Genomic DNA, 11,507 nt, shown 5'->3' with positions numbered 1-11,507 from the left:
TGACTCTTTGACAGCTTTTGTGAACTGAAAAGACAGGGATTATTTATTGCAAAACTACAAATTGGATCTCATGATGATTTTGAAACTGCATCTTCAACCCCAGCTTCAGACGGGCGGTGGATCTTATTACAGAATACAAATGTGTGCCTTCTGGTCTTGGGCTCTCGTGGACTTCAATCATACTGTGAAGTGTTCACCACAATCACATCAAGTCCGCAAAGTCTGGTGGGCGGCAAGGGGATAAATTGTGCTTTGAAATGGGGTGTCTGACCTCAGTCATTGCCATGGATGTGAGCAATGCCTAGATGTTCATCCTGTAATCCTCTTGAATATTTTCCAGAACGGTTCTGAGTGGAAATCACGGAAACGTATTGGTAATCTGTAGTCATTTTTCTTCCTTGGCTTCTTCATTGTCCTCCTCTTCCCCACATCATCACTTTCATATTGGCTGTGAGCAATCTTCTGAACTAAGAGTAGTGAAGTCTGCACCCGGGATGGACTCTCAGGAAGTGCACAGAAAGTGAGTTTGAGCCCCTTATTGATGACTTTGATCCATTTGTGGACTTCAGGATTCGACTAGCAGATCGCCAGATAAGAACATCTGCAGTATATTGTACAATGTCAATATTTTTCACAATTCTGCTTTCGTACCTGCATATGGCAACTATGTGGTAAAAGTTATGGAAAGATCAGGATTATGTAAAATAAACTACAGTGGCACGATTGAGGTTAGTCAACAAAAACACTTGGTTATTAAAATAACTTTACAATCAACACACAGCAGTTTTTATGCTTGTTTGCATTTTAGGAACTCTAAATTACTACAAAATTAATTTTTATGGTTCAAACAAAATTTGAATTTATTAAGTTAATGTAAAAAATTGTTGACAGACATTGTTATGCTAAATTATGACTTTTATAGTATTTGACAACTTGTTTAGTGTTTTATATTGTCCCATCTAGGATACAGTTTGGTCCTTTGGTTAACAGCATGAAGGGGAGAGCAGAATTATATTCAGCTGGCACAATACACATTTCCTTCATGTATGTATATTCCAATTATAATTAGAATACTTCCTGTTATAACCGAACACTGTTAGATTTATTATGTAATGGTTGGGAGCTCTGCTTTTCCACAGTGGAAAAAAAAAGAAGCCAAAATCTGATCTTTTAATTAGCTGAAAAACACTTTCATTTGTTCTTCCTGCTAGTTTCAGTGTTACTACATTTAGCTTTTTACCAATACATGAGGTTAATACCGCAGGGCTGCTAAGTACTTTGTACAGAGGGTGGTGGGTTGCGGTTCTCCAAGAATTCAAAACATGAAGTACTTTACTCCCACGACTCTTACACAGAGCCAAAGATGGTATTAATTAACCAAGTATTAAATGCTCAAACCCATTGAGCAGCTATCTCTACATGTGGCCTGTGTTTGGTGCGCTAAAGATGCTTCTGCAGCTGTATGTACACACACCACTGAAAAAATAGTTATGAATTAAAAAAGCCTTTTTTTAACAGCCATTTTCGATAATTGGCTGTAAAACACTGGATACTGTTGTTGTTGGCAAATTAATTCTATTGTTGGCATTAATGCGGAAACAGAAATTGATTAATTATGTATTAAAGTACCGTACCTGTGACTGTTTCACTCATCTCCACACAGAAATAACAGTAGTATAAATTAATTTGGCCTCTACAAATCCTGACCCCTAGGGGCAAGTGTCCCATTAAAGTTTTATGGCTTTATTTAAGTCTCTCTGTCTTTCTCAGGCTCGTTTTTTTTCTATTTGGCAGTGCAGTTTTTACGTCACATTTTAGGGATTACATTGGGATTGTGCTGATATTAACAAGACTAGGTCAAAACCTAGTATATGGCTGTACAGTGTATGGTTAATGTATTAAATTGTGGCCAGTTTGTTACAGGGATGGTCAGCAGTAGTGTCTATAATGTGAATACCTGGATATTAAACGTTCATCTGCAGTTTTCTGTAGTTGTCCCACTAATATTTGTTCTTAAAGTGTACTGAAGTAGCATCACATGACATGGTTAAGCAATTTTTTTTATTTTAAAATGTTATAAATGCAGTTGCAAGAACAAAACTTTCCACTCATATCTTAAGATGTTTGATTTGAAGGAGAATTTATTTTAATTCTAATTATAACTATACTAATTATCTGTGCTCTTTCATCTCTTTCTATCTTCAGATGTCTCTTGTTTGTCTCCATTGAGTATTTGTCAGAGTGATGGTTTTTTGTAGTGTTTTAACTGTGCGCTCTTCCTCGTGTCTCTATAGGCCTTTTTTCTGCCTCTTTCCCAGTCGATGATCATGGAGGCTGCGGTGGAAATTAATAAATTAAAGTTTTCACAGCATTTTGGGTGCAAATTCAGGAGGCTTATCTCCGCCTGGTCACCGCAGTTACAGTCAAATCAAGTGCACCTGCAGTTGCCCCCAAACTAAACTGATGTAACAGCTACATGAGTCACATGTTTTAGCTGCAAGACTCGTGTTTTAATGCTGTTGTTCATCGTTTGTGATGTGACAACGAAATAAAAAGCTTGCATCCTGGTATTAGTTCAGTCATAAAATCCAAACACGCAGCGTCTCTCAGCCGGAGAGTCAATCACACTGGACGGTACAGGAGGAGACAGTGGAGATGCTGCATCTGTTTAGCAGGACTTTAGCCAACTTCACTGCATTTAACACTGCAGCTGAGAGCATCAGAGGTCGGAGCAGGAAATACAATCACTCTGCACTGTGCAGCTGTCCACCACTTCCATCATCTCGCACCTGTTCATATTGAAAGAGCAACGGCCGATGAGGAAACTCCAACCCTTGGCCAGTTGACAATGGTGGAACTTCATCAGTCAGTCAGTCACTCACTTAAGGACAACTGCGGTTAAAGGGCTGGTCCTCCGTGGCTTCTCCAGCCAAAAATGATGATATCCATCTTACTATACCAGGAAAATTAATCTGGTGAGAAGAAGAGGGAAGAAATGAAGTCAGCATGAGTGCGTGTGAGTGAGTAAGAGTGCTGGGAAGTGATGAAGTGATTAGCTGTTAAGGCGCCAAAAAGACACTTAGCAGGGTCTCGAAAAAAAAAAAAAAAGTTGCAAATGGCTTCCCTCTTTCACACTGAACTGTTGAGACTGTTACACACATATTTACACACTCCTACATGCACAAGCGGATCAGCTTATCAGTTAATGGCTGAATATGAAATTATTATAACACTCATGTAAACAAATTATGTTCACAACCACTCAGGAAACTGTTACAACCTCATCACATTGTTTTTTATAGTTATTGTAAATTTATGAGTGTGCAAGTCGCCTTGTTTCCATCGTTCATATGAAAATACTGTGTCCTTATTCTCCCCGGTACAATTTTAGCACTACTGTAAAAATAACACCTTGGTGGTACTCGTCGCTCATCCCTTGGTGTCTTGTTTGTGTTATTTCAGATATCAATTTTGCTGCTACATTATTGAGAGTGGGAATAGAAAATGGATTTTTAAGAAATTTTATGGGTTTTTTTTAGTGCATCTCATGAGCCAGAGCAAGCACGGATAAAAACAACATCATTGATTATCAAACGGTAATAGAGTCTGGGACGTTGTTGTCTCTTAAGATGTGAAATTGAAGGGATGGAAATTGGCAAATATATTATAAAAATAACATAATATTGACTGGAGTTGAACTGAAAAGTCTGTCCTGTCCTGTGCAAAAAGAAATTTCAGTCGGTCTTGACCCTTTGAGCATGAATTTGCTCAGTGAATATTATGGCAATTTGCCCCTTAGATCTGAAATGATCTTCAATGAAAAGTGGACACGTTGGCCTGAGATTGGTGCAAGAGGGAAGCTTGTGGACTGGCTAGAATTGGAAAGGGTTCATCCTCAGGGGAGCATGAATATACTCGATTTCTTGCCTGGTGGCACCAAAAACATGAGGATACAGTTGCTGGGGAGTGTGGTCAAACGTTGACATTGCATAGAAATTAGAAGGGATCACCCAAAATATGAGAGTCATCCTCTTTGTGCCATAAATAGTCAATCCTAATGTCATGGAAGTATATGTTGAGATGAGGTGCGACTGTAAAACTATTGTGATGTATTTTCAAAACAAAATGGAAATCCAGGAGCAAAACATTCAAATGCTGTACGTAAAGTTATAATCAATATTCTATATGAACCACAGATCAGTTTTAAAAATTAGAGAGAACACTGGACTCACATTCGTTAGTGACACAGAACTCCAAATGAAAGCTAATGTCGCTCCGTCTGCTTGATGTTTAAATAAGTAACCAACACGTTCGCCATATAAAAAAAAAGGTGATAATATGTCAATTTTCAGTTTTAAAGCTTGTTTCTGCTGCCCTCATGTGGCCAAAAGAGAAAAACAAACAAACAAAACAGTTAATGCAGGTCTAAAGCTCCACTAATATTCTCTAATGCTGTAATATCCACTCAAACCAGCAAACACTTAATCTAATCAGATGTTTGGGTTGAAGAGATTTTTTTTCTTTTGTTTGATTCACATTAGTTTTATGTTGCTCTTTGGATGTTTTGAGGTGTTTTTTTTAACCACTGTTTTCATTATTATTTGCATGAAACCCCTTTTGACACTTTTTGGTAACTGAGACATTAACTACTCAACCAATTATCATCACTTTACTGTAAAAAGGCCCCCATGTCCAACAATGATTGGACATATTTAGACTCTTCATAATTTAGCTCAAGCGAGCAAATGCTAATTTTCTCAATTACTTTTTCTGGTTTATACATTTTAAAATCAGCTCCTTTTTTTTTTTAAACACTGCTCAGGTTAGGATGTCATGTTAAGTGCCGAAGGGATGTACAGTATGTATGGCACATGGTGAATTATACACAGGAATAGCGTCCCATTAAGAACAGACTGTTCTCATTAGTGAAGACCGTAGCTGTAGCAGCTTGAACTGTTCCCAGTACATGTCTCCCCTAAAGTTGAAATGAAAATTATGCCCTGGCAACACCGAGCGGAGCAAAACAGCGGGGGGTGCTCAGAGAGGCGCTGGCACTAAAATGATCAGAGAGAGGTGTACTGTATGCACCCGGGCCACGTCCAAATAAACGTTTGAAATAGTGTCTTGCGGTCTCCTAAGCGCCGGTTTGACTTGATCTTTGTAAAGCCTGTGAATCTATAGCTGATGGAGAAGAGGAAAGGTTAAAACACTCTTGAGTTGACAGCTGTGAGCCTGTATTATCCAGTTATTTCTACTTTTTTTTTACCACTCTGAGTGGCATTCAGGCGCTGCCTTTCTCCTCTGTTTGACATTTTAACACTAAATTGTCTCAATTCATCCCAAGAGTCTAAACAAAAAGCTTAGATATTATACAGCACAGAGATTCAGGATTACAGTAATGCAAAGTCAGGTCACTATTTCCAGCTGCAGAGCCCATAGATTTCCCTTTAAGGAGTTAAAATGTTCTTCTTCTGAATAATTTATTACTTCTTGCTACTTCCTGTTATAAAGAGTCCGGGCAGTAGTCAAGGCTACTGTGTAGAAAACTTCCAAGTATGGCTTCTGTAAATCACATTAAATCTCACAGTTATATCCAAGACGTCAGCGGTTTCAGCTGATTTATAATCTATATGCTTTAGAAACTCAGAGTTTATGGGTGCACTTATTGAATCACATGCATGAAATTTTAAGTTTTACGCGCATAAATAAAACGATTGGCAGAAGAGAGCAGAAGAAAAAATCTATTGCTTGCTCCCAACAGCACTGAGATCCTGTCATGTTTTCAATGCCCCAAACACTCAAATTTAAAACACGCAATATTTAAGATTTGAGCAAAAGATGTTCAAACATATTTCAGTGGAGGAGCCAAGGCCAGCGTGTCCCACAAGACACAATCAGCTGAAACTAAAACTAAGTATGTGTGGACTCGGTTACCCTGGGTGATTTTCTGAGGATATGAAAGAGCTCAGATGTTCTAAGCTACTATGCTTCCCTGCACAATGATGAAATTAATCCCATTTGTGTGCAAAAAGTTTTTCTTTATTTTTCAAAATGTAAGCTTCTTATTCATCGCTGTTGGAGCAAGCCCAGAGAGATTCCTTCTGCCTGATCTGTGTATGTTCCCAGAGTGTATTCTGCATATTCAGGATATGAAAATACTCCTAATTACCTGAATATTAGTTCTATGCATGTAAACACAACATACCATACCCTCATTTTTTTTCTTCTCTCATGTACAACCTCTATCAATATTCTCTGTATGAAAAACAAAAGCATAAAATTGCAGCTCACATTTATCATGGACTAATCATCTCATATTGTTCATGGTTTACGATGGCTACGTTCAAATCCACACCAGTTATTCAATCATGTGATTAAGGCTGCAGGAGAGGAAGTTGGATCCCAGATAATCACAATATTCTGATGATTATGGTATTTTGATCATTCACACAGGGAAGACTGAGAGTTCTGCATTTTAGTCATGTAAGTATCTTAATCAACATGTGAATTATGTCCATACTAGATGCATCTCACAAATTACGTCAGTGCCAGCGTTGGGTGCCGGTGCCAGTGCCAGAAGTAGTGCACCCTACTTGTAGTCATGCAGGAAGTGAGAGTGTGGAGGTCGGGGTGGTGGATGGGTATGTAGTGAGTCTGACTTTAATGCAAGAGAGCCAAGTTTGCGACCAATCATAGACCTGGAATTAATGTTTGCCTTTTTATTAACTGTAAACACAATGTTCCCCTAATCTCAAGCTTATTGTTTCTATGTGCAGATATGGTAGAAAGCAAGAACTTTACAAACACTGGCATTGGACAAAACCTCCCCTGTAATCCAGAGGTTTGCAGAATTGGCCAATAGCAATTTTCCTGTCTGGTGATATTCTGAAAACACCTTTATACAGTATGTTGGAGAGAACACAAGCAGAATAAAAGCAGAATGTGGTTTGGGTTTTAAAGGACCAGTGTGTAGAATTTAGTGGCATCTAGCGGAACGGACTTGGCAGAGATAAGTATTTATTCATAAGTATGTTTTTATTAGAGTATAATCACCTCAAAATAAGAATCATTGTGTTTTCATTATGTTAGAATGAGCCCTTTATATCATAGAGAGCAGGTCCCCTTACATGGAGGCTGCCATGTTTCTACAGTAGCCCAGAACGGACAGTTTTGTGGCTAAAATGTGAGGTGAATGTTTGTAAAAATGACACTTTCAGGTCAAAAGGTAGGGATTCAGTCTGCTCTGAACACTCCGTTTGCAATGGCACCTCTACTTCTCCACCGAACTGATGTCAGATCGTTCACACATGCCCACAAACGGCTGTCCGTTTCTAAATCTTTGTTGCAAAGGTTGTTCCACGAGTTGTTCATGTTGTATTTCTGATTGGATTTTGGCTCAAACATTGAAGAAGTTGACATTTTTGAGTAGAGAACAAGAGAAATAAGTGAAATCCAATTACTATTGTTTGGTGTCCGCTGAGGGGCAGCTTCTGGAAACTAACCAATCAGAACAGAGTAGGCTCATCAGGAGGGGGGCCTTAAAGATACAGGAGCTAAAATGGCCTGTTTCAGACAGAGGCTGAACTGAGTGGCTGCATAAAGGGCCAGTATAAGATAAAAAAATGATTCTTTTGAACTGTAAATCATGCAAAGATATTTCAGTAGAGCCCCAGAATATAAATATAGACCTGGAAATGTGCAGAATATGTCCTCTTTAATATTTGAAGAAACAGTGACATTGAAACTTGGACTTCAGGCATCAAATGGGCCATGCTCTGTATCATGGACACAGGAGTATAATTATGGAAGTACACGTCATATGCATTTATGTGCATGTTAATGTAGCTACAAACACGTGTAGCTAGATTAACGAACTACTACAAGAGAAAAATGCCTCTTCCAAAAATGTTCTCATTTTTTATTTGTGTTTATAAAATCTGTTAATGCTTGTCCCTTTCCTCAGCTCAGTCCTCTGCTTAAAATGGCAGAATATGGAAGATACTGTAACTGTCTTTTATACAGGTCTTACTTCAAGGGTGGAAGTAACTTATTCCATTTACTCCTGTGACATTTCTCAAAGCCTGTGATTTAATGGCACTTTTTTTTTTTTTTTACCATTTTCACCCCATGATATTGAAATGGCATTGATTAGTAAGCAGCTGTGGAGCTTTGGAGAAATGTAAATGCTGAAATGTTGAGGAGTGAAGAACTGGATGTGTTCCAGTTGGTATGTATGTATGCATCCATCCCAGTTTAACAGTTTTTTGGTTTTATATATTTATACAGAGGGCAGATGTGTGTGATAATAATGACGCACACACACACACACACACACACACACACACACGGATATCTGCGCTGTGACATCTGTGATGAGTGGGCAACTTCTTTAAACTTAACAAGCACAGGGGATTTCGTTTACCCCTTTGTCACAGTTTACCTTTGTGGTTCACTTTTCTCTTTCAGGGAAGTTTTGCTGAGTAAGGACAACGTAACTCTGTGATGCTCCACTTCACATTCACACTGTCGGACTGATTCACATCTGTCAGCTGCTGTGTAAGTACAGTCTGTACCACACTCAGCAGATACAGTACAGAAGTTGAAAGTTGCCCGTCCTGCTCAAAGGCACCAACTTTTAGATATATTCTGTTTTATTTTCAAGGTAACACAAGGATCCCTGAAGCACTGGATTTTTTTATTTTTTTTTGGCATAAGCTGATATTTCAGATGTGCCCTCCAGTGACTTTTACCATTTAGTTCTTCTCTTTAATCTGGTTTATAAGATTCAGCTCTGAGGGGAGAAGGAAGATGATATCTGTATTACAGGAGCTGCATTTTTTTTCCCAAATAAAAACCACTTTCTGACATCTGCTATTACAGCCTGTAACAGCAAATGTCATACCTGTAATTTACAGGTATAGGCTGAACACACAATCTGGCAAACTGAGAACCACCCTCAACAGTGTATACTGGGGATAGCAGAGTACAACTGAGCAAGCAGGTGAACAAAATCAGGTGATCAACTTGTTTTTAACAGGCTACTAAAAATCTGACTTCAGGTGATGATTCTACAGTTTTACCAGCTGCAGCATTAACCTAATCCATCACCAGATCTGCAAATCTTTAAAAAAGATGAATCCGGATGTTTATTTATGTTGCACAGCTGTAGATCGCAGCTGGAATAAACTAATAATTCTACAATAGTCTCTTTCTGCATGATAGAAACAATAGATAAGACTTAACATGTAAAAAAAAACGTGACAGAACAAAGAGGCAGATCATTTCCTTTCAAAATAGCAGTTCATTTTCATTTGTATTGACTAGGAGACCTTAAATCACTGTGTTGCTTCTCATTCCCCACTCAGCCAAACACACATTTAGACAGTAGGATCCCCAATTCTGACGTGTTCCTTTATTTACACGTTTAGTCAAAGATAGAAATGCAGCTGAGATCCATGATTGTGAAAAGTCAGTCATGATTTTCCTTTATTTTACTCAAAACCGGGTTGTTCCATATTTTTTTTGTCTGGGGCTGTTTTTCCTGGTTTATTCCTCGCTGTTTATTGGGATAGGTCTGTTAATTCCAGTTAAGGAAAACCAATAGTACTTTGGTGTGCTACCAACTTTGTGGCAAGAGTTTGAACAAAGTCTTTTCCTGTTTCAATATGACTATGTCTCTGTGCACCAAGTAAGATCCATAAAGAAATGGTTTCTCCAGTTTGATGTAGAAGACCACTTGACTGGCCTGCACGGAGCCCTGACCTCAATCCCATCCAACACCTTTGGGATGAACCGGAATGCCTCATTACTGCTTTTGTGCCTGAGTAGGAGTAAATCAATGCAGCCATGGCTCCCAAATCTTGTGAAAAACCTTCGCAGAGGAGTGGAAGCTGCTGTACCAGCAAGTTAATGCACATGGTTTTGGAATAAGATGTTTGACTATCAAATATGGATATAATATTCAGGTGTTTTTGTGGTTGTCCACATACTTTCGGCCATGTGTTGTAATCTTTACCTGCCCTATTTTGATTTGATACAAAAAGAAAATAAAGGAAAAGAGAATACAGGCCAGATAGAGGTTGTCATGGGTTTTTCTGGGATAGCACAGGGAAAACAGCAAGACATTTAACTTTAACTGTGTGTGTGTGTTTATCAAATCAAAAACCAGGCCAAAAGATGAATACAATTCTGTTTAGTTGCTAGAGGCAATGATTTTCTTTTACATGATGAACAAAATGTCCCCAAACTGTGCTGAAACGCTTGAATGTTTAAATCTAGTGTGAATAATTTTGCAGCAAGAGATTAATTATTTCAAATCCTGTCATGTGTTTGTGACCATCAATGGAAATTAAAAAAGGAACAAAAAGAAGAATAAGAACTAACAATATTGGACAGGATCCTCACTCACTGACAGTTTGGTTTTGATTCCTCTCTTCTGGTTTGTACAGTAGAAATCGGTCTATCCTGCAGGGTTTGTTAAATAACATGGGATGTATCGCTCTCTCAGTGATTACAGCTCTGCACTGACTGTGATCTGGGCTGATAAGACAGGTGTATTTTTACATACGTTACAAAAAAAAAAAATCTTGCCTGGAGCACATTTTAATTCAGTGCATGCAAATGAAACATCACAAGTGTGTGTCCGAGAGGAGGTGGAGAGGAGAAAGAGAGAGAGAGGGAGAGGTGAGTGATAGTGAGATGAGATGAGATGTGAAGGAGATACAGGTGCAGAAATGCCTCACTCTGATCTCTAATTCAGACACTCCAGTCCAAAAGCGGAGAGCATGCCAAGCTCGGGAGGAACAAAGCCCCAAAACTTGAGATGAATTTGCAGCCGTTTTACCTGCCAGATATGAAAACGGGACAGTTGCTCAAAGTCAAAGAAGTACCGGCTTGATATCAAAGCCGTGGCAGCAGGTGAAGAGAGAAATGTGTAAATAAGCTGAAAGATAAAATGTGTTAAAACCGACTGACCATAATTACACATATGTACATTTACATAAGGATACAACATTTGGTGTACATTTTAAACGCTTTCAGCACCATAATTGTGCTGAAAGCACATAATTGTGACCACAGACTGACTCTGGAAGGAATATTTATATCATAAAAATGAATTCAGTGAATTTATCACTAAAAAAACAGTGGTAGGTTTGTGGAAATCACAAGACTCATCTTTCAAGTGAATCAATTAGTTCATCGATCAACTTCACTGACAACACTTCATAATCAAAAGAACAGCTGTACATTTTATTCACTGTCTTGCTAAGTTAGATGAGAATATCGATACCTTTCAGAGATACAGTACAGTTAGCAGCTGGTTAGCTTAGCTTAGCTTAGCTTAGGTTAGCACAATGACTGTAACCAGGAGGAAAAAGCTAGCCTGGTTCTGTCTAAAGTCAAAAAATATGCCTCCCAGAATCTGTATGGCTCACCAAGCAGCCCTTTTATATCTTGTTTTGTTGAATTTGAACAATGAAACCAACGTTTAACTCTCTCTTTTCTTT

General features: G+C 38.5%; 1 long non-coding RNA gene across 1 annotated transcript; it reads left to right on the top strand.

The window, feature by feature from the left end:
* Window positions 1-7,923: 7,923 nt before the first annotated feature.
* Window positions 7,924-10,875, top strand: LOC137174489 (uncharacterized). The gene is made up of 3 exons (XR_010925372.1): window positions 7,924-8,227; window positions 8,467-8,565; window positions 9,729-10,875. It is a non-coding gene; the product is annotated as an uncharacterized lncRNA (long non-coding RNA).
* Window positions 10,876-11,507: the final 632 nt, after the last annotated feature.

Source organism: Thunnus thynnus, chromosome 22, assembly GCF_963924715.1.
Source record: "Thunnus thynnus chromosome 22, fThuThy2.1, whole genome shotgun sequence".
Lineage (NCBI taxonomy): Eukaryota > Metazoa > Chordata > Actinopteri > Scombriformes > Scombridae > Thunnus > Thunnus thynnus.
This window is presented reverse-complemented; position numbering and strand designations above follow the sequence as displayed.